General features: G+C 63.8%; 7 pseudogenes; all 7 read left to right on the top strand.

The window, feature by feature from the left end:
* Positions 1-1604: 1604 nt before the first annotated feature.
* LOC142867921 (uncharacterized) lies at positions 1605-1727 on the top strand (annotated as a pseudogene).
* A 3479-nt stretch (positions 1728-5206) lies between these two features.
* LOC142867920 (uncharacterized) lies at positions 5207-5329 on the top strand (annotated as a pseudogene).
* A 3482-nt stretch (positions 5330-8811) lies between these two features.
* LOC142867919 (uncharacterized) lies at positions 8812-8934 on the top strand (annotated as a pseudogene).
* Positions 8935-12414: 3480 nt separating this feature from the next.
* On the top strand, positions 12415-12537 carry LOC142867918 (uncharacterized; annotated as a pseudogene).
* Positions 12538-16018: 3481 nt separating this feature from the next.
* On the top strand, positions 16019-16141 carry LOC142867916 (uncharacterized; annotated as a pseudogene).
* Positions 16142-19622: 3481 nt separating this feature from the next.
* On the top strand, positions 19623-19745 carry LOC142867915 (uncharacterized; annotated as a pseudogene).
* A 3481-nt stretch (positions 19746-23226) lies between these two features.
* On the top strand, positions 23227-23349 carry LOC142867914 (uncharacterized; annotated as a pseudogene).
* Positions 23350-24010: the final 661 nt, after the last annotated feature.

Genomic DNA, 24010 nt, shown 5'->3' with positions numbered 1-24010 from the left:
CACAGGCTGCTTGGCCTGGGCTCCCTGCACCTGGGCCTTTGGAGGACCGGCCCTGTGCTTGCCAACGCTTCCTGCAGGGACCCAGAGCTGGGAGGTTGCATCTCTCAGCCCTGGGTCGGGCAGAGCCCCAGCGGGCCATGCCCACAACCTCTCTCAGCACCGGTCCCCCAGAAGGCTCCTTGGGGACCAGGATTCTCTTGCGGTGACTCTTTAAGGTCTGGCCCCTGGATGGAGGGGCACCAGGAGTAGAGGAGCAGGAAGGGGAAGGGGGTGGCCATGCGAGGGGACACTTTGAGGCCAAGTCCCAGCTTCAGCCTGATCCTCCTGGGAACCCCGGGGTGTACGTCACACCTCCTGGTTGTCCCGCTCTGAGACAAGGAGCCGGGCTTCGCATTCCCACAGCAGCCAGTCGTGGGCTGAGGACACCTGGGGCGTTGGGAACTCCCTGGCTTCTCCTTGGTTTAACATCTGGAGCTGCTTGTGAATCGTGCCGCCACACACACCCGAGTGCAGGTGTCTTCCGCACAGACTGCGGGCCTCGCTCTTCTGAATGCCGCTAGCTGGCCACCCACCCACGGGAGAACCTGGTCAGGGTACTTTCTCTCAGGGGCAGACTCTTTTCCGGGCGGGCTACCGGTGTCTCTGTTTGCTCCTTTCTTTCTTCCATTTCGGGAAAGTCTTCCTTGCTGGGTGTGGAAATCTCCTATGCCTTCCCTCGCCTATTCTGTCAGCTTTCAAATTCTCTTTCAGTTGCCACCCTCACAGATGGATTAGGAAACTCTTTCCGGTGCACTCATTAGTGAAATGACCTCAAGGAAGCTGGAATCCAATATCTAATCGCCGATTTTTAGCGAGTCCACACGCCAGGGTGGTCGGGGTCCAATGCAGCCCCGGCCAGGCCCAGGCCCCTTGGACCGGGCCACAGGAGGACACAGAGGAGGGTCCCGGCCCCCACGGTCGCGGTGCCGGCAGTTCTCCAAGGGCTTGGGCGTTTTCCAGAGGTAGGAGATGGAGGGGACTGATTTCTTCAGCGCCCCACAAACCACGCCACCCCACCCCACCCCACCCCACCCATGGGACACATCCCCAGAGAGAGATGCCCCATACACTCGCTCCCCTCCCCCTTGCGCTGTGCCCCAGCCCTGGCCCGGGGGAATAGGCGGCAGCCCGCCCACAGGGCGGGGGGCACAGCTGAAAGGGGTTGTGGGGGAGGGCGGCCCCTGGCTGGGGTCAAAGGGCGAGCGCCCGGTGCCGGTGCGCGCGTGCGCAGTCAGCGGCGGCGACGCGCTGGGGGTGGGCAGCGGGTAGGTGAAGGAGGCCAGGCGAGGAGACGAGGGGGGCTGGGAGGGCTCCACCTTGGCGGGTCCAGCCGTGGAGGCGCATCTTGTGTGAGTGTGAGTGAGTGTGAGTGTGTGTGTGTGGAGAGAGAGACAGCCCCCCGCCCCGGCCGCCCGGCCCGGCCCGTCACCCCCGTCCCTCGGAGCCCGCCGGACCCGGCCGGCGAACTCAACAGGCCCGGCCGGGCGCGGGGCCTGGGGCGGGAGGAGGCGGCGGGGAAGCGCAGAGACGCTGGGATCTTGAGCGGGGCAGGGGCGCCCTCCGCCGTCTAGGGCCACACCACCCTGAACGCCCCCCGGTCTCCTCTGGTCTCGGAAGCTAAGCAGGGTCGGGCCTGGTTAGTACTTGGATGGGAGAAGACCGCCTGGGAATACCGGGTGCCGTAGGCTTCTTCTTCTTCTTTTTTTTTTTTTTTTGCCTCTTGTTCTGTCCCCTTTCTGGGAGCGCGGCGGCGGCCCGGGGTGGGGGTCACCCCCACCCTCAGCGCCCGCCGTGGGGTGCCTGGCGCCCCAGCCCGCACCGTGGGGCCTCCTCTTGTCCCAAGCCGCGACACCGCCGCCACGCGGCAGCATGCGTGGCATCTGGACTGTCAGGTCTCAGACCAAAGGTCTGCTCTGTGGGAACCGACACGCTGGAGGAAACCTTGAGAGTCTGAGAGGGGAGGGAGTTCCAGAAGGAGGCCAGGATGTCATTTTGAGGGAGTATGGGACCAGAACTCGTCCCGTTGCTTTTGGGGTTCTATGGGCTCCACGTAGGAATCTTTGGTGGTGGCAGCTGATGTTGGGGGATCCGGAGTCACACCCAGACCTGCTCCACAGGCCTCCTTTTACTTTTCTCTTTGGAGTCGTTATTTTTAAAAAGTGTCTCTTACCTCTCTCATTGCATTTTCTTTTCTCTCTCTTTTCAAGCAGATGATGGGAGTACAAGTATTCAGGTGACATGTGTTGCCCGTGCCCCCCTCCCCCCTGTGTTCTTATTCATTTACCTCTCATGTTGTTCCAGCGTATTGTGGGGGCACCAATGTTAAGGTCGGGTACGTTGCCCTCTCCCAGCCTCCCCCCTCGGGTCAGAGCTTCAAGTGCGCCCATCCCCCAGTCGGTGCGCACCCACCCCATTCCTAATGGAGGTGTATGCCCCTCCCCTCCCCCCACCCGCCCGACACCCACCCGATGATGAAGGTGATTCCTCTCTGTCCACTTAGGTGTCCATCCGTTCGTACCCATTTGCTGGTGAGCGCGCTCACGGGGCGCTCGTGTGTCCATTCTTGGGATACTTGGCTTACTGGAACGGGTTCCAGCTCTGGCCAGGAGAACACGAGAGGCGCCCTCTCACCGCTGCTCCTCACAGCCCAATGGCACTCCGTGGTGTCCACGCGCCACATTTTATTAATGCACTCCTGGATGGATGGGCACTCGGGTCGCTTCCACATCTTTGCGATTGTGTGAATTGTGCCCTAACTGTCACCCTAACCCTTACCCAGCCCGTGTCCTCTGCCCCTGCCTGACGCACTCCTCCCCGGCCAGGCCCAGGCCCGTCACTGTCCCGGGCCCCCGCCTGACCGGCTCCTTCCCGCCCGGCCTGTCACCGTCCTCTGCCCCTGCCTGACATGCTCCTTCCCGCCCGTCCGGCCTCTCACCGTCCTCGGCCCCTGCCTGACCGGCTCCTCCGTCGCCTGGGCCTTCCAAGGGCTTGGTGTGGACGCTGCTTCCAGGAAGCCCTCCAGAAACCCGGCAGCAGGGTGGCCGCAGCAGTCTCCAGCAGCCGTCCCTAAGTCGCGTGCGGGGCCCCCGCTGTGCCGCGGGGACCCAGCCTGGTGTCTTCCCTGAGGCCCTGCGGCTGCCGCTCCCCGCAAGGGGAGAGTCGCGGAGGTGGGGACCGCCTCCTGATGGGGACGTACACGCAGCTCTCCACGTCGGATTCCGGGGCTCTCTGTCCTGCCCGAAGGCCCAGCTGGCCTGCGGGTCCTTAGAGTGGCAAAAACATCCGAAAGCTGAGATTGAGGGTCCGGTGGGTGTCTGCGCTTTTGTGCTGGGCACCCCAGGGAGGCCCGGGGGCTGGCTGGACAACGCGGTCTGCTGGGCGGGGGGGGGGGTTAGAGGAGCAACTGATGCCCTTTGCACTTTGGGTAGCAAGAGTCTGAGGTGTCTCTGAGCCCTGTGCCATGTCGGGGGGGGGCGGGGGGGGGAAGAGGAGGAGGAGGAGGAGGTGGGAAGGGCCGGGGCCTGCAGCCGTGTTCCCGGGGTGGCAGGGCAAGTGGCTTCTTCCACAGGCTGCTTGGCCTGGGCTCCCTGCACCTGGGCCTTTGGAGGACCGGCCCTGTGCTTGCCAACGCTTCCTGCAGGGACCCAGAGCTGGGAGGTTGCATCTCTCAGCCCTGGGTCGGGCAGAGCCCCAGCGGGCCATGCCCACAACCTCTCTCAGCACCGGTCCCCCAGAAGGCTCCTTGGGGACCAGGATTCTCTTGCGGTGACTCTTTAAGGTCTGGCCCCTGGATGGAGGGGCACCAGGAGTAGAGGAGCAGGAAGGGGAAGGGGGTGGCCATGCGAGGGGACACTTTGAGGCCAAGTCCCAGCTTCAGCCTGATCCTCCTGGGAACCCCGGGGTGTACGTCACACCTCCTGGTTGTCCCGCTCTGAGACAAGGAGCCGGGCTTCGCATTCCCACAGCAGCCAGTCGTGGGCTGAGGACACCTGGGGCGTTGGGAACTCCCTGGCTTCTCCTTGGTTTAACATCTGGAGCTGCTTGTGAATCGTGCCGCCACACACACCCGAGTGCAGGTGTCTTCCGCACAGACTGCGGGCCTCGCTCTTCTGAATGCCGCTAGCTGGCCACCCACCCACGGGAGAACCTGGTCAGGGTACTTTCTCTCAGGGGCAGACTCTTTTCCGGGCGGGCTACCGGTGTCTCTGTTTGCTCGTTTCTTTCTTCCATTTCGGGAAAGTCTTCCTTGCTGGGTGTGGAAATCTCCTATGCCTTCCCTCGCCTATTCTGTCAGCTTTCAAATTCTCTTTCAGTTGCCACCCTCACAGATGGATTAGGAAACTCTTTCCGGTGCACTCATTAGTGAAATGACCTCAAGGAAGCTGGAATCCAATATCTAATCGCCGATTTTTAGCGAGTCCACACGCCAGGGTGGTCGGGGTCCAATGCAGCCCCGGCCAGGCCCAGGCCCCTTGGACCGGGCCACAGGAGGACACAGAGGAGGGTCCCGGCCCCCACGGTCGCGGTGCCGGCAGTTCTCCAAGGGCTTGGGCGTTTTCCAGAGGTAGGAGATGGAGGGGACTGATTTCTTCAGCGCCCCACAAACCACGCCACCCCACCCCACCCCACCCCACCCATGGGACACATCCCCAGAGAGAGATGCCCCATACACTCGCTCCCCTCCCCCTTGCGCTGTGCCCCAGCCCTGGCCCGGGGGAATAGGCGGCAGCCCGCCCACAGGGCGGGGGGCACAGCTGAAAGGGGTTGTGGGGGAGGGCGGCCCCTGGCTGGGGTCAAAGGGCGAGCGCCCGGTGCCGGTGCGCGCGTGCGCAGTCAGCGGCGGCGACGCGCTGGGGGTGGGCAGCGGGTAGGTGAAGGAGGCCAGGCGAGGAGACGAGGGGGGCTGGGAGGGCTCCACCTTGGCGGGTCCAGCCGTGGAGGCGCATCTTGTGTGAGTGTGAGTGAGTGTGAGTGTGTGTGTGTGGAGAGAGAGACAGCCCCCCGCCCCGGCCGCCCGGCCCGGCCCGTCACCCCCGTCCCTCGGAGCCCGCCGGACCCGGCCGGCGAACTCAACAGGCCCGGCCGGGCGCGGGGCCTGGGGCGGGAGGAGGCGGCGGGGAAGCGCAGAGACGCTGGGATCTTGAGCGGGGCAGGGGCGCCCTCCGCCGTCTAGGGCCACACCACCCTGAACGCCCCCCGGTCTCCTCTGGTCTCGGAAGCTAAGCAGGGTCGGGCCTGGTTAGTACTTGGATGGGAGAAGACCGCCTGGGAATACCGGGTGCCGTAGGCTTCTTCTTCTTCTTTTTTTTTTTTTTTTGCCTCTTGTTCTGTCCCCTTTCTGGGAGCGCGGCGGCGGCCCGGGGTGGGGGTCACCCCCACCCTCAGCGCCCGCCGTGGGGTGCCTGGCGCCCCAGCCCGCACCGTGGGGCCTCCTCTTGTCCCAAGCCGCGACACCGCCGCCACGCGGCAGCATGCGTGGCATCTGGACTGTCAGGTCTCAGACCAAAGGTCTGCTCTGTGGGAACCGACACGCTGGAGGAAACCTTGAGAGTCTGAGAGGGGAGGGAGTTCCAGAAGGAGGCCAGGATGTCATTTTGAGGGAGTATGGGACCAGAACTCGTCCCGTTGCTTTTGGGGTTCTATGGGCTCCACGTAGGAATCTTTGGTGGTGGCAGCTGATGTTGGGGGATCCGGAGTCACACCCAGACCTGCTCCACAGGCCTCCTTTTACTTTTCTCTTTGGAGTCGTTATTTTTAAAAAGTGTCTCTTACCTCTCTCATTGCATTTTCTTTTCTCTCTCTTTTCAAGCAGATGATGGGAGTACAAGTATTCAGGTGACATGTGTTGCCCGTGCCCCCCTCCCCCCTGTGTTCTTATTCATTTACCTCTCATGTTGTTCCAGCGTATTGTGGGGGCACCAATGTTAAGGTCGGGTACGTTGCCCTCTCCCAGCCTCCCCCCTCGGGTCAGAGCTTCAAGTGCGCCCATCCCCCAGTCGGTGCGCACCCACCCCATTCCTAATGGAGGTGTATGCCCCTCCCCTCCCCCCACCCGCCCGACACCCACCCGATGATGAAGGTGATTCCTCTCTGTCCACTTAGGTGTCCATCCGTTCGTACCCATTTGCTGGTGAGCGCGCTCACGGGGCGCTCGTGTGTCCATTCTTGGGATACTTGGCTTACTGGAACGGGTTCCAGCTCTGGCCAGGAGAACACGAGAGGCGCCCTCTCACCGCTGCTCCTCACAGCCCAATGGCACTCCGTGGTGTCCACGCGCCACATTTTATTAATGCACTCCTGGATGGATGGGCACTCGGGTCGCTTCCACATCTTTGCGATTGTGTGAATTGTGCCCTAACTGTCACCCTAACCCTTACCCAGCCCGTGTCCTCTGCCCCTGCCTGACGCACTCCTCCCCGGCCAGGCCCAGGCCCGTCACTGTCCCGGGCCCCCGCCTGACCGGCTCCTTCCCGCCCGGCCTGTCACCGTCCTCTGCCCCTGCCTGACATGCTCCTTCCCGCCCGTCCGGCCTCTCACCGTCCTCGGCCCCTGCCTGACCGGCTCCTCCGTCGCCTGGGCCTTCCAAGGGCTTGGTGTGGACGCTGCTTCCAGGAAGCCCTCCAGAAACCCGGCAGCAGGGTGGCCGCAGCAGTCTCCAGCAGCCGTCCCTAAGTCGCGTGCGGGGCCCCCGCTGTGCCGCGGGGACCCAGCCTGGTGTCTTCCCTGAGGCCCTGCGGCTGCCGCTCCCCGCAAGGGGAGAGTCGCGGAGGTGGGGACCGCCTCCTGATGGGGACGTACACGCAGCTCTCCACGTCGGATTCCGGGGCTCTCTGTCCTGCCCGAAGGCCCAGCTGGCCTGCGGGTCCTTAGAGTGGCAAAAACATCCGAAAGCTGAGATTGAGGGTCCGGTGGGTGTCTGCGCTTTTGTGCTGGGCACCCCAGGGAGGCCCGGGGGCTGGCTGGACAACGCGGTCTGCTGGGCGGGGGGGGGGGGGTTAGAGGAGCAACTGATGCCCTTTGCACTTTGGGTAGCAAGAGTCTGAGGTGTCTCTGAGCCCTGTGCCATGTCGGGGGGGGGGCGGGGGGGGGAAGAGGAGGAGGAGGAGGAGGTGGGAAGGGCCGGGGCCTGCAGCCGTGTTCCCGGGGTGGCAGGGCAAGTGGCTTCTTCCACAGGCTGCTTGGCCTGGGCTCCCTGCACCTGGGCCTTTGGAGGACCGGCCCTGTGCTTGCCAACGCTTCCTGCAGGGACCCAGAGCTGGGAGGTTGCATCTCTCAGCCCTGGGTCGGGCAGAGCCCCAGCGGGCCATGCCCACAACCTCTCTCAGCACCGGTCCCCCAGAAGGCTCCTTGGGGACCAGGATTCTCTTGCGGTGACTCTTTAAGGTCTGGCCCCTGGATGGAGGGGCACCAGGAGTAGAGGAGCAGGAAGGGGAAGGGGGTGGCCATGCGAGGGGACACTTTGAGGCCAAGTCCCAGCTTCAGCCTGATCCTCCTGGGAACCCCGGGGTGTACGTCACACCTCCTGGTTGTCCCGCTCTGAGACAAGGAGCCGGGCTTCGCATTCCCACAGCAGCCAGTCGTGGGCTGAGGACACCTGGGGCGTTGGGAACTCCCTGGCTTCTCCTTGGTTTAACATCTGGAGCTGCTTGTGAATCGTGCCGCCACACACACCCGAGTGCAGGTGTCTTCCGCACAGACTGCGGGCCTCGCTCTTCTGAATGCCGCTAGCTGGCCACCCACCCACGGGTGAACCTGGTCAGGGTACTTTCTCTCAGGGGCAGACTCTTTTCCGGGCGGGCTACCGGTGTCTCTGTTTGCTCCTTTCTTTCTTCCATTTCGGGAAAGTCTTCCTTGCTGGGTGTGGAAATCTCCTATGCCTTCCCTCGCCTATTCTGTCAGCTTTCAAATTCTCTTTCAGTTGCCACCCTCACAGATGGATTAGGAAACTCTTTCCGGTGCACTCATTAGTGAAATGACCTCAAGGAAGCTGGAATCCAATATCTAATCGCCGATTTTTAGCGAGTCCACACGCCAGGGTGGTCGGGGTCCAATGCAGCCCCGGCCAGGCCCAGGCCCCTTGGACCGGGCCACAGGAGGACACAGAGGAGGGTCCCGGCCCCCACGGTAGCGGTGCCGGCAGTTCTCCAAGGGCTTGGGCGTTTTCCAGAGGTAGGAGATGGAGGGGACTGATTTCTTCAGCGCCCCACAAACCACGCCACCCCACCCCACCCCACCCCACCCATGGGACACATCCCCAGAGAGAGATGCCCCATACACTCGCTCCCCTCCCCCTTGCGCTGTGCCCCAGCCCTGGCCCGGGGGAATAGGCGGCAGCCCGCCCACAGGGCGGGGGGCACAGCTGAAAGGGGTTGTGGGGGAGGGCGGCCCCTGGCTGGGGTCAAAGGGCGAGCGCCCGGTGCCGGTGCGCGCGTGCGCAGTCAGCGGCGGCGACGCGCTGGGGGTGGGCAGCGGGTAGGTGAAGGAGGCCAGGCGAGGAGACGAGGGGGGCTGGGAGGGCTCCACCTTGGCGGGTCCAGCCGTGGAGGCGCATCTTGTGTGAGTGTGAGTGAGTGTGAGTGTGTGTGTGTGGAGAGAGAGACAGCCCCCCGCCCCGGCCGCCCGGCCCGGCCCGTCACCCCCGTCCCTCGGAGCCCGCCGGACCCGGCCGGCGAACTCAACAGGCCCGGCCGGGCGCGGGGCCTGGGGCGGGAGGAGGCGGCGGGGAAGCGCAGAGACGCTGGGATCTTGAGCGGGGCAGGGGCGCCCTCCGCCGTCTAGGGCCACACCACCCTGAACGCCCCCCGGTCTCCTCTGGTCTCGGAAGCTAAGCAGGGTCGGGCCTGGTTAGTACTTGGATGGGAGAAGACCGCCTGGGAATACCGGGTGCCGTAGGCTTCTTCTTCTTCTTTTTTTTTTTTTTTTGCCTCTTGTTCTGTCCCCTTTCTGGGAGCGCGGCGGCGGCCCGGGGTGGGGGTCACCCCCACCCTCAGCGCCCGCCGTGGGGTGCCTGGCGCCCCAGCCCGCACCGTGGGGCCTCCTCTTGTCCCAAGCCGCGACACCGCCGCCACGCGGCAGCATGCGTGGCATCTGGACTGTCAGGTCTCAGACCAAAGGTCTGCTCTGTGGGAACCGACACGCTGGAGGAAACCTTGAGAGTCTGAGAGGGGAGGGAGTTCCAGAAGGAGGCCAGGATGTCATTTTGAGGGAGTATGGGACCAGAACTCGTCCCGTTGCTTTTGGGGTTCTATGGGCTCCACGTAGGAATCTTTGGTGGTGGCAGCTGATGTTGGGGGATCCGGAGTCACACCCAGACCTGCTCCACAGGCCTCCTTTTACTTTTCTCTTTGGAGTCGTTATTTTTAAAAAGTGTCTCTTACCTCTCTCATTGCATTTTCTTTTCTCTCTCTTTTCAAGCAGATGATGGGAGTACAAGTATTCAGGTGACATGTGTTGCCCGTGCCCCCCTCCCCCCTGTGTTCTTATTCATTTACCTCTCATGTTGTTCCAGCGTATTGTGGGGGCACCAATGTTAAGGTCGGGTACGTTGCCCTCTCCCAGCCTCCCCCCTCGGGTCAGAGCTTCAAGTGCGCCCATCCCCCAGTCGGTGCGCACCCACCCCATTCCTAATGGAGGTGTATGCCCCTCCCCTCCCCCCACCCGCCCGACACCCACCCGATGATGAAGGTGATTCCTCTCTGTCCACTTAGGTGTCCATCCGTTCGTACCCATTTGCTGGTGAGCGCGCTCACGGGGCGCTCGTGTGTCCATTCTTGGGATACTTGGCTTACTGGAACGGGTTCCAGCTCTGGCCAGGAGAACACGAGAGGCGCCCTCTCACCGCTGCTCCTCACAGCCCAATGGCACTCCGTGGTGTCCACGCGCCACATTTTATTAATGCACTCCTGGATGGATGGGCACTCGGGTCGCTTCCACATCTTTGCGATTGTGTGAATTGTGCCCTAACTGTCACCCTAACCCTTACCCAGCCCGTGTCCTCTGCCCCTGCCTGACGCACTCCTCCCCGGCCAGGCCCAGGCCCGTCACTGTCCCGGGCCCCCGCCTGACCGGCTCCTTCCCGCCCGGCCTGTCACCGTCCTCTGCCCCTGCCTGACATGCTCCTTCCCGCCCGTCCGGCCTCTCACCGTCCTCGGCCCCTGCCTGACCGGCTCCTCCGTCGCCTGGGCCTTCCAAGGGCTTGGTGTGGACGCTGCTTCCAGGAAGCCCTCCAGAAACCCGGCAGCAGGGTGGCCGCAGCAGTCTCCAGCAGCCGTCCCTAAGTCGCGTGCGGGGCCCCCGCTGTGCCGCGGGGACCCAGCCTGGTGTCTTCCCTGAGGCCCTGCGGCTGCCGCTCCCCGCAAGGGGAGAGTCGCGGAGGTGGGGACCGCCTCCTGATGGGGACGTACACGCAGCTCTCCACGTCGGATTCCGGGGCTCTCTGTCCTGCCCGAAGGCCCAGCTGGCCTGCGGGTCCTTAGAGTGGCAAAAACATCCGAAAGCTGAGATTGAGGGTCCGGTGGGTGTCTGCGCTTTTGTGCTGGGCACCCCAGGGAGGCCCGGGGGCTGGCTGGACAACGCGGTCTGCTGGGCGGGGGGGGGGGTTAGAGGAGCAACTGATGCCCTTTGCACTTTGGGTAGCAAGAGTCTGAGGTGTCTCTGAGCCCTGTGCCATGTCGGGGGGGGGGGGCGGGGGGGGAAGAGGAGGAGGAGGAGGAGGTGGGAAGGGCCGGGCCTGCAGCCGTGTTCCCGGGGTGGCAGGGCAAGTGGCTTCTTCCACAGGCTGCTTGGCCTGGGCTCCCTGCACCTGGGCCTTTGGAGGACCGGCCCTGTGCTTGCCAACGCTTCCTGCAGGGACCCAGAGCTGGGAGGTTGCATCTCTCAGCCCTGGGTCGGGCAGAGCCCCAGCGGGCCATGCCCACAACCTCTCTCAGCACCGGTCCCCCAGAAGGCTCCTTGGGGACCAGGATTCTCTTGCGGTGACTCTTTAAGGTCTGGCCCCTGGATGGAGGGGCACCAGGAGTAGAGGAGCAGGAAGGGGAAGGGGGTGGCCATGCGAGGGGACACTTTGAGGCCAAGTCCCAGCTTCAGCCTGATCCTCCTGGGAACCCCGGGGTGTACGTCACACCTCCTGGTTGTCCCGCTCTGAGACAAGGAGCCGGGCTTCGCATTCCCACAGCAGCCAGTCGTGGGCTGAGGACACCTGGGGCGTTGGGAACTCCCTGGCTTCTCCTTGGTTTAACATCTGGAGCTGCTTGTGAATCGTGCCGCCACACACACCCGAGTGCAGGTGTCTTCCGCACAGACTGCGGGCCTCGCTCTTCTGAATGCCGCTAGCTGGCCACCCACCCACGGGAGAACCTGGTCAGGGTACTTTCTCTCAGGGGCAGACTCTTTTCCGGGCGGGCTACCGGTGTCTCTGTTTGCTCGTTTCTTTCTTCCATTTCGGGAAAGTCTTCCTTGCTGGGTGTGGAAATCTCCTATGCCTTCCCTCGCCTATTCTGTCAGCTTTCAAATTCTCTTTCAGTTGCCACCCTCACAGATGGATTAGGAAACTCTTTCCGGTGCACTCATTAGTGAAATGACCTCAAGGAAGCTGGAATCCAATATCTAATCGCCGATTTTTAGCGAGTCCACACGCCAGGGTGGTCGGGGTCCAATGCAGCCCCGGCCAGGCCCAGGCCCCTTGGACCGGGCCACAGGAGGACACAGAGGAGGGTCCCGGCCCCCACGGTAGCGGTGCCGGCAGTTCTCCAAGGGCTTGGGCGTTTTCCAGAGGTAGGAGATGGAGGGGACTGATTTCTTCAGCGCCCCACAAACCACGCCACCCCACCCCACCCCACCCCACCCATGGGACACATCCCCAGAGAGAGATGCCCCATACACTCGCTCCCCTCCCCCTTGCGCTGTGCCCCAGCCCTGGCCCGGGGGAATAGGCGGCAGCCCGCCCACAGGGCGGGGGGCACAGCTGAAAGGGGTTGTGGGGGAGGGCGGCCCCTGGCTGGGGTCAAAGGGCGAGCGCCCGGTGCCGGTGCGCGCGTGCGCAGTCAGCGGCGGCGACGCGCTGGGGGTGGGCAGCGGGTAGGTGAAGGAGGCCAGGCGAGGAGACGAGGGGGGCTGGGAGGGCTCCACCTTGGCGGGTCCAGCCGTGGAGGCGCATCTTGTGTGAGTGTGAGTGAGTGTGAGTGTGTGTGTGTGGAGAGAGAGACAGCCCCCCGCCCCGGCCGCCCGGCCCGGCCCGTCACCCCCGTCCCTCGGAGCCCGCCGGACCCGGCCGGCGAACTCAACAGGCCCGGCCGGGCGCGGGGCCTGGGGCGGGAGGAGGCGGCGGGGAAGCGCAGAGACGCTGGGATCTTGAGCGGGGCAGGGGCGCCCTCCGCCGTCTAGGGCCACACCACCCTGAACGCCCCCCGGTCTCCTCTGGTCTCGGAAGCTAAGCAGGGTCGGGCCTGGTTAGTACTTGGATGGGAGAAGACCGCCTGGGAATACCGGGTGCCGTAGGCTTCTTCTTCTTCTTTTTTTTTTTTTTTTGCCTCTTGTTCTGTCCCCTTTCTGGGAGCGCGGCGGCGGCCCGGGGTGGGGGTCACCCCCACCCTCAGCGCCCGCCGTGGGGTGCCTGGCGCCCCAGCCCGCACCGTGGGGCCTCCTCTTGTCCCAAGCCGCGACACCGCCGCCACGCGGCAGCATGCGTGGCATCTGGACTGTCAGGTCTCAGACCAAAGGTCTGCTCTGTGGGAACCGACACGCTGGAGGAAACCTTGAGAGTCTGAGAGGGGAGGGAGTTCCAGAAGGAGGCCAGGATGTCATTTTGAGGGAGTATGGGACCAGAACTCGTCCCGTTGCTTTTGGGGTTCTATGGGCTCCACGTAGGAATCTTTGGTGGTGGCAGCTGATGTTGGGGGATCCGGAGTCACACCCAGACCTGCTCCACAGGCCTCCTTTTACTTTTCTCTTTGGAGTCGTTATTTTTAAAAAGTGTCTCTTACCTCTCTCATTGCATTTTCTTTTCTCTCTCTTTTCAAGCAGATGATGGGAGTACAAGTATTCAGGTGACATGTGTTGCCCGTGCCCCCCTCCCCCCTGTGTTCTTATTCATTTACCTCTCATGTTGTTCCAGCGTATTGTGGGGGCACCAATGTTAAGGTCGGGTACGTTGCCCTCTCCCAGCCTCCCCCCTCGGGTCAGAGCTTCAAGTGCGCCCATCCCCCAGTCGGTGCGCACCCACCCCATTCCTAATGGAGGTGTATGCCCCTCCCCTCCCCCCACCCGCCCGACACCCACCCGATGATGAAGGTGATTCCTCTCTGTCCACTTAGGTGTCCATCCGTTCGTACCCATTTGCTGGTGAGCGCGCTCACGGGGCGCTCGTGTGTCCATTCTTGGGATACTTGGCTTACTGGAACGGGTTCCAGCTCTGGCCAGGAGAACACGAGAGGCGCCCTCTCACCGCTGCTCCTCACAGCCCAATGGCACTCCGTGGTGTCCACGCGCCACATTTTATTAATGCACTCCTGGATGGATGGGCACTCGGGTCGCTTCCACATCTTTGCGATTGTGTGAATTGTGCCCTAACTGTCACCCTAACCCTTACCCAGCCCGTGTCCTCTGCCCCTGCCTGACGCACTCCTCCCCGGCCAGGCCCAGGCCCGTCACTGTCCCGGGCCCCCGCCTGACCGGCTCCTTCCCGCCCGGCCTGTCACCGTCCTCTGCCCCTGCCTGACATGCTCCTTCCCGCCCGTCCGGCCTCTCACCGTCCTCGGCCCCTGCCTGACCGGCTCCTCCGTCGCCTGGGCCTTCCAAGGGCTTGGTGTGGACGCTGCTTCCAGGAAGCCCTCCAGAAACCCGGCAGCAGGGTGGCCGCAGCAGTCTCCAGCAGCCGTCCCTAAGTCGCGTGCGGGGCCCCCGCTGTGCCGCGGGGACCCAGCCTGGTGTCTTCCCTGAGGCCCTGCGGCTGCCGCTCCCCGCAAGGGGAGAGTCGCGGAGGTGGGGACCGCCTCCTGATGGGGACGTACACGCAGCTCTCCACGTCGGATTCCGGGGCTCTCTGTCCTGCCCGAAGGCCCAGCTGGCCTGCGGGTCCTTAGAGTGGCAAAAACATCCGAAAGCTGAGATTGAGGGTCCGGTGGGTGTCTGCGCTTTTGTGCTGGGCACCCCAGGGAGGCCCGGGGGCTGGCTGGACAACGCGGTCTGCTGGGCGGGGGGGGGGGGGTTAGAGGAGCAACTGATGCCCTTTGCACTTTGGGTAGCAAGAGTCTGAGGTGTCTCTGAGCCCTGTGCCATGTCGGGGGGGGGCGGGGGGGGGAAGAGGAGGAGGAGGAGGAGGTGGGAAGGGCCGGGGCCTGCAGCCGTGTTCCCGGGGTGGCAGGGCAAGTGGCTTCTTCCACAGGCTGCTTGGCCTGGGCTCCCTGCACCTGGGCCTTTGGAGGACCGGCCCTGTGCTTGCCAACGCTTCCTGCAGGGACCCAGAGCTGGGAGGTTGCATCTCTCAGCCCTGGGTCGGGCAGAGCCCCAGCGGGCCATGCCCACAACCTCTCTCAGCACCGGTCCCCCAGAAGGCTCCTTGGGGACCAGGATTCTCTTGCGGTGACTCTTTAAGGTCTGGCCCCTGGATGGAGGGGCACCAGGAGTAGAGGAGCAGGAAGGGGAAGGGGGTGGCCATGCGAGGGGACACTTTGAGGCCAAGTCCCAGCTTCAGCCTGATCCTCCTGGGAACCCCGGGGTGTACGTCACACCTCCTGGTTGTCCCGCTCTGAGACAAGGAGCCGGGCTTCGCATTCCCACAGCAGCCAGTCGTGGGCTGAGGACACCTGGGGCGTTGGGAACTCCCTGGCTTCTCCTTGGTTTAACATCTGGAGCTGCTTGTGAATCGTGCCGCCACACACACCCGAGTGCAGGTGTCTTCCGCACAGACTGCGGGCCTCGCTCTTCTGAATGCCGCTAGCTGGCCACCCACCCACGGGAGAACCTGGTCAGGGTACTTTCTCTCAGGGGCAGACTCTTTTCCGGGCGGGCTACCGGTGTCTCTGTTTGCTCCTTTCTTTCTTCCATTTCGGGAAAGTCTTCCTTGCTGGGTGTGGAAATCTCCTATGCCTTCCCTCGCCTATTCTGTCAGCTTTCAAATTCTCTTTCAGTTGCCACCCTCACAGATGGATTAGGAAACTCTTTCCGGTGCACTCATTAGTGAAATGACCTCAAGGAAGCTGGAATCCAATATCTAATCGCCGATTTTTAGCGAGTCCACACGCCAGGGTGGTCGGGGTCCAATGCAGCCCCGGCCAGGCCCAGGCCCCTTGGACCGGGCCACAGGAGGACACAGAGGAGGGTCCCGGCCCCCACGGTAGCGGTGCCGGCAGTTCTCCAAGGGCTTGGGCGTTTTCCAGAGGTAGGAGATGGAGGGGACTGATTTCTTCAGCGCCCCACAAACCACGCCACCCCACCCCACCCCACCCCACCCATGGGACACATCCCCAGAGAGAGATGCCCCATACACTCGCTCCCCTCCCCCTTGCGCTGTGCCCCAGCCCTGGCCCGGGGGAATAGGCGGCAGCCCGCCCACAGGGCGGGGGGCACAGCTGAAAGGGGTTGTGGGGGAGGGCGGCCCCTGGCTGGGGTCAAAGGGCGAGCGCCCGGTGCCGGTGCGCGCGTGCGCAGTCAGCGGCGGCGACGCGCTGGGGGTGGGCAGCGGGTAGGTGAAGGAGGCCAGGCGAGGAGACGAGGGGGGCTGGGAGGGCTCCACCTTGGCGGGTCCAGCCGTGGAGGCGCATCTTGTGTGAGTGTGAGTGAGTGTGAGTGTGTGTGTGTGGAGAGAGAGACAGCCCCCCGCCCCGGCCGCCCGGCCCGGCCCGTCACCCCCGTCCCTCGGAGCCCGCCGGACCCGGCCGGCGAACTCAACAGGCCCGGCCGGGCGCGGGGCCTGGGGCGGGAGGAGGCGGCGGGGAAGCGCAGAGACGCTGGGATCTTGAGCGGGGCAGGGGCGCCCTCCGCCGTCTAGGGCCACACCACCCTGAACGCCCCCCGGTCTCCTCTGGTCTCGGAAGCTAAGCAGGGTCGGGCCTGGTTAGTACTTGGATGGGAGAAGACCGCCTGGGAATACCGGGTGCCGTAGGCTTCTTCTTCTTCTTTTTTTTTTTTTTTTTGCCTCTTGTTCTGTCCCCTTTCTGGGAGCGCGGCGGCGGCCCGGGGTGGGGGTCACCCCCACCCTCAGCGCCCGCCGTGGGGTGCCTGGCGCCCCAGCCCGCACCGTGGGGCCTCCTCTTGTCCCAAGCCGCGACACCGCCGCCACGCGGCAGCATGCGTGGCATCTGGACTGTCAGGTCTCAGACCAAAGGTCTGCTCTGTGGGAACCGACACGCTGGAGGAAACCTTGAGAGTCTGAGAGGGGAGGGAGTTCCAGAAGGAGGCCAGGATGTCATTTTGAGGGAGTATGGGACCAGAACTCGTCCCGTTGCTTTTGGGGTTCTATGGGCTCCACGTAGGAATCTTTGGTGGTGGCAGCTGATGTTGGGGGATCCGGAGTCACACCCAGACCTGCTCCACAGGCCTCCTTTTACTTTTCTCTTTGGAGTCGTTATTTTTAAAAAGTGTCTCTTACCTCTCTCATTGCATTTTCTTTTCTCTCTCTTTTCAAGCAGATGATGGGAGTACAAGTATTCAGGTGACATGTGTTGCCCGTGCCCCCCTCCCCCCTGTGTTCTTATTCATTTACCTCTCATGTTGTTCCAGCGTATTGTGGGGGCACCAATGTTAAGGTCGGGTACGTGCCCTCTCCCAGCCTCCCCCCTCGGGTCAGAGCTTCAAGTGCGCCCATCCCCCAGTCGGTGCGCACCCACCCCATTCCTAATGGAGGTGTATGCCCCTCCCCTCCCCCCACCCGCCCGACACCCACCCGATGATGAAGGTGATTCCTCTCTGTCCACTTAGGTGTCCATCCGTTCGTACCCATTTGCTGGTGAGCGCGCTCACGGGGCGCTCGTGTGTCCATTCTTGGGATACTTGGCTTACTGGAACGGGTTCCAGCTCTGGCCAGGAGAACACGAGAGGCGCCCTCTCACCGCTGCTCCTCACAGCCCAATGGCACTCCGTGGTGTCCACGCGCCACATTTTATTAATGCACTCCTGGATGGATGGGCACTCGGGTCGCTTCCACATCTTTGCGATTGTGTGAATTGTGCCCTAACTGTCACCCTAACCCTTACCCAGCCCGTGTCCTCTGCCCCTGCCTGACGCACTCCTCCCCGGCCAGGCCCAGGCCCGTCACTGTCCCGGGCCCCCGCCTGACCGGCTCCTTCCCGCCCGGCCTGTCACCGTCCTCTGCCCCTGCCTGACATGCTCCTTCCCGCCCGTCCGGCCTCTCACCGTCCTCGGCCCCTGCCTGACCGGCTCCTCCGTCGCCTGGGCCTTCCAAGGGCTTGGTGTGGACGCTGCTTCCAGGAAGCCCTCCAGAAACCCGGCAGCAGGGTGGCCGCAGCAGTCTCCAGCAGCCGTCCCTAAGTCGCGTGCGGGGCCCCCGCTGTGCCGCGGGGACCCAGCCTGGTGTCTTCCCTGAGGCCCTGCGGCTGCCGCTCCCCGCAAGGGGAGAGTCGCGGAGGTGGGGACCGCCTCCTGATGGGGACGTACACGCAGCTCTCCACGTCGGATTCCGGGGCTCTCTGTCCTGCCCGAAGGCCCAGCTGGCCTGCGGGTCCTTAGAGTGGCAAAAACATCCGAAAGCTGAGATTGAGGGTCCGGTGGGTGTCTGCGCTTTTGTGCTGGGCACCCCAGGGAGGCCCGGGGGCTGGCTGGACAACGCGGTCTGCTGGGCGGGGGGGGGGGTTAGAGGAGCAACTGATGCCCTTTGCACTTTGGGTAGCAAGAGTCTGAGGTGTCTCTGAGCCCTGTGCCATGTCGGGGGGGGGGGGCGGGGGGGGAAGAGGAGGAGGAGGAGGAGGTGGGAAGGGCCGGGGCCTGCAGCCGTGTTCCCGGGGTGGCAGGGCAAGTGGCTTCTTCCACAGGCTGCTTGGCCTGGGCTCCCTGCACCTGGGCCTTTGGAGGACCGGCCCTGTGCTTGCCAACGCTTCCTGCAGGGACCCAGAGCTGGGAGGTTGCATCTCTCAGCCCTGGGTCGGGCAGAGCCCCAGCGGGCCATGCCCACAACCTCTCTCAGCACCGGTCCCCCAGAAGGCTCCTTGGGGACCAGGATTCTCTTGCGGTGACTCTTTAAGGTCTGGCCCCTGGATGGAGGGGCACCAGGAGTAGAGGAGCAGGAAGGGGAAGGGGGTGGCCATGCGAGGGGACACTTTGAGGCCAAGTCCCAGCTTCAGCCTGATCCTCCTGGGAACCCCGGGGTGTACGTCACACCTCCTGGTTGTCCCGCTCTGAGACAAGGAGCCGGGCTTCGCATTCCCACAGCAGCCAGTCGTGGGCTGAGGACACCTGGGGCGTTGGGAACTCCCTGGCTTCTCCTTGGTTTAACATCTGGAGCTGCTTGTGAATCGTGCCGCCACACACACCCGAGTGCAGGTGTCTTCCGCACAGACTGCGGGCCTCGCTCTTCTGAATGCCGCTAGCTGGCCACCCACCCACGGGAGAACCTGGTCAGGGTACTTTCTCTCAGGGGCAGACTCTTTTCCGGGCGGGCTACCGGTGTCTCTGTTTGCTCCTTTCTTTCTTCCATTTCGGGAAAGTCTTCCTTGCTGGGTGTGGAAATCTCCTATGCCTTCCCTCGCCTATTCTGTCAGCTTTCAAATTCTCTTTCAGTTGCCACCCTCACAGATGGATTAGGAAACTCTTTCCGGTGCACTCATTAGTGAAATGACCTCAAGGAAGCTGGAATCCAATATCTAATCGCCGATTTTTAGCGAGTCCACACGCCAGGGTGGTCGGGGTCCAATGCAGCCCCGGCCAGGCCCAGGCCCCTTGGACCGGGCCACAGGAGGACACAGAGGAGGGTCCCGGCCCCCACGGTCGCGGTGCCGGCAGTTCTCCAAGGGCTTGGGCGTTTTCCAGAGGTAGGAGATGGAGGGGACTGATTTCTTCAGCGCCCCACAAACCACGCCACCCCACCCCACCCCACCCCACCCATGGGACACATCCCCAGAGAGAGATGCCCCATACACTCGCTCCCCTCCCCCTTGCGCTGTGCCCCAGCCCTGGCCCGGGGGAATAGGCGGCAGCCCGCCCACAGGGCGGGGGGCACAGCTGAAAGGGGTTGTGGGGGAGGGCGGCCCCTGGCTGGGGTCAAAGGGCGAGCGCCCGGTGCCGGTGCGCGCGTGCGCAGTCAGCGGCGGCGACGCGCTGGGGGTGGGCAGCGGGTAGGTGAAGGAGGCCAGGCGAGGAGACGAGGGGGGCTGGGAGGGCTCCACCTTGGCGGGTCCAGCCGTGGAGGCGCATCTTGTGTGAGTGTGAGTGAGTGTGAGTGTGTGTGTGTGGAGAGAGAGACAGCCCCCCGCCCCGGCCGCCCGGCCCGGCCCGTCACCCCCGTCCCTCGGAGCCCGCCGGACCCGGCCGGCGAACTCAACAGGCCCGGCCGGGCGCGGGGCCTGGGGCGGGAGGAGGCGGCGGGGAAGCGCAGAGACGCTGGGATCTTGAGCGGGGCAGGGGCGCCCTCCGCCGTCTAGGGCCACACCACCCTGAACGCCCCCCGGTCTCCTCTGGTCTCGGAAGCTAAGCAGGGTCGGGCCTGGTTAGTACTTGGATGGGAGAAGACCGCCTGGGAATACCGGGTGCCGTAGGCTTCTTCTTCTTCTTTTTTTTTTTTTTTTGCCTCTTGTTCTGTCCCCTTTCTGGGAGCGCGGCGGCGGCCCGGGGTGGGGGTCACCCCCACCCTCAGCGCCCGCCGTGGGGTGCCTGGCGCCCCAGCCCGCACCGTGGGGCCTCCTCTTGTCCCAAGCCGCGACACCGCCGCCACGCGGCAGCATGCGTGGCATCTGGACTGTCAGGTCTCAGACCAAAGGTCTGCTCTGTGGGAACCGACACGCTGGAGGAAACCTTGAGAGTCTGAGAGGGGAGGGAGTTCCAGAAGGAGGCCAGGATGTCATTTTGAGGGAGTATGGGACCAGAACTCGTCCCGTTGCTTTTGGGGTTCTATGGGCTCCACGTAGGAATCTTTGGTGGTGGCAGCTGATGTTGGGGGATCCGGAGTCACACCCAGACCTGCTCCACAGGCCTCCTTTTACTTTTCTCTTTGGAGTCGTTATTTTTAAAAAGTGTCTCTTACCTCTCTCATTGCATTTTCTTTTCTCTCTCTTTTCAAGCAGATGATGGGAGTACAAGTATTCAGGTGACATGTGTTGCCCGTGCCCCCCTCCCCCCTGTGTTCTTATTCATTTACCTCTCATGTTGTTCCAGCGTATTGTGGGGGCACCAATGTTAAGGTCGGGTACGTTGCCCTCTCCCAGCCTCCCCCCTCGGGTCAGAGCTTCAAGTGCGCCCATCCCCCAGTCGGTGCGCACCCACCCCATTCCTAATGGAGGTGTATGCCCCTCCCCTCCCCCCACCCGCCCGACACCCACCCGATGATGAAGGTGATTCCTCTCTGTCCACTTAGGTGTCCATCCGTTCGTACCCATTTGCTGGTGAGCGCGCTCACGGGGCGCTCGTGTGTCCATTCTTGGGATACTTGGCTTACTGGAACGGGTTCCAGCTCTGGCCAGGAGAACACGAGAGGCGCCCTCTCACCGCTGCTCCTCACAGCCCAATGGCACTCCGTGGTGTCCACGCGCCACATTTTATTAATGCACTCCTGGATGGATGGGCACTCGGGTCGCTTCCACATCTTTGCGATTGTGTGAATTGTGCCCTAACTGTCACCCTAACCCTTACCCAGCCCGTGTCCTCTGCCCCTGCCTGACGCACTCCTCCCCGGCCAGGCCCAGGCCCGTCACTGTCCCGGGCCCCCGCCTGACCGGCTCCTTCCCGCCCGGCCTGTCACCGTCCTCTGCCCCTGCCTGACATGCTCCTTCCCGCCCGTCCGGCCTCTCACCGTCCTCGGCCCCTGCCTGACCGGCTCCTCCGTCGCCTGGGCCTTCCAAGGGCTTGGTGTGGACGCTGCTTCCAGGAAGCCCTCCAGAAACCCGGCAGCAGGGTGGCCGCAGCAGTCTCCAGCAGCCGTCCCTAAGTCGCGTGCGGGGCCCCCGCTGTGCCGCGGGGACCCAGCCTGGTGTCTTCCCTGAGGCCCTGCGGCTGCCGCTCCCCGCAAGGGGAGAGTCGCGGAGGTGGGGACCGCCTCCTGATGGGGACGTACACGCAGCTCTCCACGTCGGATTCCGGGGCTCTCTGTCCTGCCCGAAGGCCCAGCTGGCCTGCGGGTCCTTAGAGTGGCAAAAACATCCGAAAGCTGAGATTGAGGGTCCGGTGGGTGTCTGCGCTTTTGTGCTGGGCACCCCAGGGAGGCCCGGGGGCTGGCTGGACAACGCGGTCTGCTGGGCGGGGGGGGGGGGGTTAGAGGAGCAACTGATGCCCTTTGCACTTTGGGTAGCAAGAGTCTGAGGTGTCTCTGAGCCCTGTGCCATGTCGGGGGGGGGCGGGGGGGGGAAGAGGAGGAGGAGGAGGAGGTGGGAAGGGCCGGGGCCTGCAGCCGTGTTCCCGGGGTGGCAGGGCAAGTGGCTTCTTCCACAGGCTGCTTGGCCTGGGCTCCCTGCACCTGGGCCTTTGGAGGACCGGCCCTGTGCTTGCCAACGCTTCCTGCAGGGACCCAGAGCTGGGAGGTTGCATCTCTCAGCCCTGGGTCGGGCAGAGCCCCAGCGGGCCATGCCCACAACCTCTCTCAGCACCGGTCCCCCAGAAGGCTCCTTGGGGACCAGGATTCTCTTGCGGTGACTCTTTAAGGTCTGGCCCCTGGATGGAGGGGCACCAGGAGTAGAGGAGCAGGAAGGGGAAGGGGGTGGCCATGCGAGGGGACACTTTGAGGCCAAGTCCCAGCTTCAGCCTGATCCTCCTGGGAACCCCGGGGTGTACGTCACACCTCCTGGTTGTCCCGCTCTGAGACAAGGAGCCGGGCTTCGCATTCCCACAGCAGCCAGTCGTGGGCTGAGGACACCTGGGGCGTTGGGAACTCCCTGGCTTCTCCTTGGTTTAACATCTGGAGCTGCTTGTGAATCGTGCCGCCACACACACCCGAGTGCAGGTGTCTTCCGCACAGACTGCGGGCCTCGCTCTTCTGAATGCCGCTAGCTGGCCACCCACCCACGGGAGAACCTGGTCAGGGTACTTTCTCTCAGGGGCAGACTCTTTTCCGGGCGGGCTACCGGTGTCTCTGTTTGCTCCTTTCTTTCTTCCATTTCGGGAAAGTCTTCCTTGCTGGGTGTGGAAATCTCCTATGCCTTCCCTCGCCTATTCTGTCAGCTTTCAAATTCTCTTTCAGTTGCCACCCTCACAGATGGATTAGGAAACTCTTTCCGGTGCACTCATTAGTGAAATGACCTCAAGGAAGCTGGAATCCAATATCTAATCGCCGATTTTTAGCGAGTCCACACGCCAGGGTGGTCGGGGTCCAATGCAGCCCCGGCCAGGCCCAGGCCCCTTGGACCGGGCCACAGGAGGACACAGAGGAGGGTCCCGGCCCCCACGGTCGCGGTGCCGGCAGTTCTCCAAGGGCTTGGGCGTTTTCCAGAGGTAGGAGATGGAGGGGACTGATTTCTTCAGCGCCCCACAAACCACGCCACCCCACCCCACCCCACCCCACCCATGGGACACATCCCCAGAGAGAGATGCCCCATACACTCGCTCCCCTCCCCCTTGCGCTGTGCCCCAGCCCTGGCCCGGGGGAATAGGCGGCAGCCCGCCCACAGGGCGGGGGGCACAGCTGAAAGGGGTTGTGGGGGAGGGCGGCCCCTGGCTGGGGTCAAAGGGCGAGCGCCCGGTGCCGGTGCGCGCGTGCGCAGTCAGCGGCGGCGACGCGCTGGGGGTGGGCAGCGGGTAGGTGAAGGAGGCCAGGCGAGGAGACGAGGGGGGCTGGGAGGGCTCCACCTTGGCGGGTCCAGCCGTGGAGGCGCATCTTGTGTGAGTGTGAGTGAGTGTGAGTGTGTGTGTGTGGAGAGAGAGACAGCCCCCCGCCCCGGCCGCCCGGCCCGGCCCGTCACCCCCGTCCCTCGGAGCCCGCCGGACCCGGCCGGCGAACTCAACAGGCCCGGCCGGGCGCGGGGCCTGGGGCGGGAGGAGGCGGCGGGGAAGCGCAGAGACGCTGGGATCTTGAGCGGGGCAGGGGCGCCCTCCGCCGTCTAGGGCCACACCACCCTGAACGCCCCCCGGTCTCCTCTGGTCTCGGAAGCTAAGCAGGGTCGGGCCTGGTTAGTACTTGGATGGGAGAAGACCGCCTGGGAATACCGGGTGCCGTAGGCTTCTTCTTCTTCTTTTTTTTTTTTTTTTGCCTCTTGTTCTGTCCCCTTTCTGGGAGCGCGGCGGCGGCCCGGGGTGGGGGTCACCCCCACCCTCAGCGCCCGCCGTGGGGTGCCTGGCGCCCCAGCCCGCACCGTGGGGCCTCCTCTTGTCCCAAGCCGCGACACCGCCGCCACGCGGCAGCATGCGTGGCATCTGGACTGTCAGGTCTCAGACCAAAGGTCTGCTCTGTGGGAACCGACACGCTGGAGGAAACCTTGAGAGTCTGAGAGGGGAGGGAGTTCCAGAAGGAGGCCAGGATGTCATTTTGAGGGAGTATGGGACCAGAACTCGTCCCGTTGCTTTTGGGGTTCTATGGGCTCCACGTAGGAATCTTTGGTGGTGGCAGCTGATGTTGGGGGATCCGGAGTCACACCCAGACCTGCTCCACAGGCCTCCTTTTACTTTTCTCTTTGGAGTCGTTATTTTTAAAAAGTGTCTCTTACCTCTCTCATTGCATTTTCTTTTCTCTCTCTTTTCAAGCAGATGATGGGAGTACAAGTATTCAGGTGACATGTGTTGCCCGTGCCCCCCTCCCCCCTGTGTTCTTATTCATTTACCTCTCATGTTGTTCCAGCGTATTGTGGGGGCACCAATGTTAAGGTCGGGTACGTTGCCCTCTCCC

Source organism: Microcebus murinus, unplaced genomic scaffold (genome assembly GCF_040939455.1).
Source record: "Microcebus murinus isolate Inina unplaced genomic scaffold, M.murinus_Inina_mat1.0 scaf023_hap2_Mmur4.0, whole genome shotgun sequence".
Lineage (NCBI taxonomy): Eukaryota > Metazoa > Chordata > Mammalia > Primates > Cheirogaleidae > Microcebus > Microcebus murinus.
This window is presented reverse-complemented; position numbering and strand designations above follow the sequence as displayed.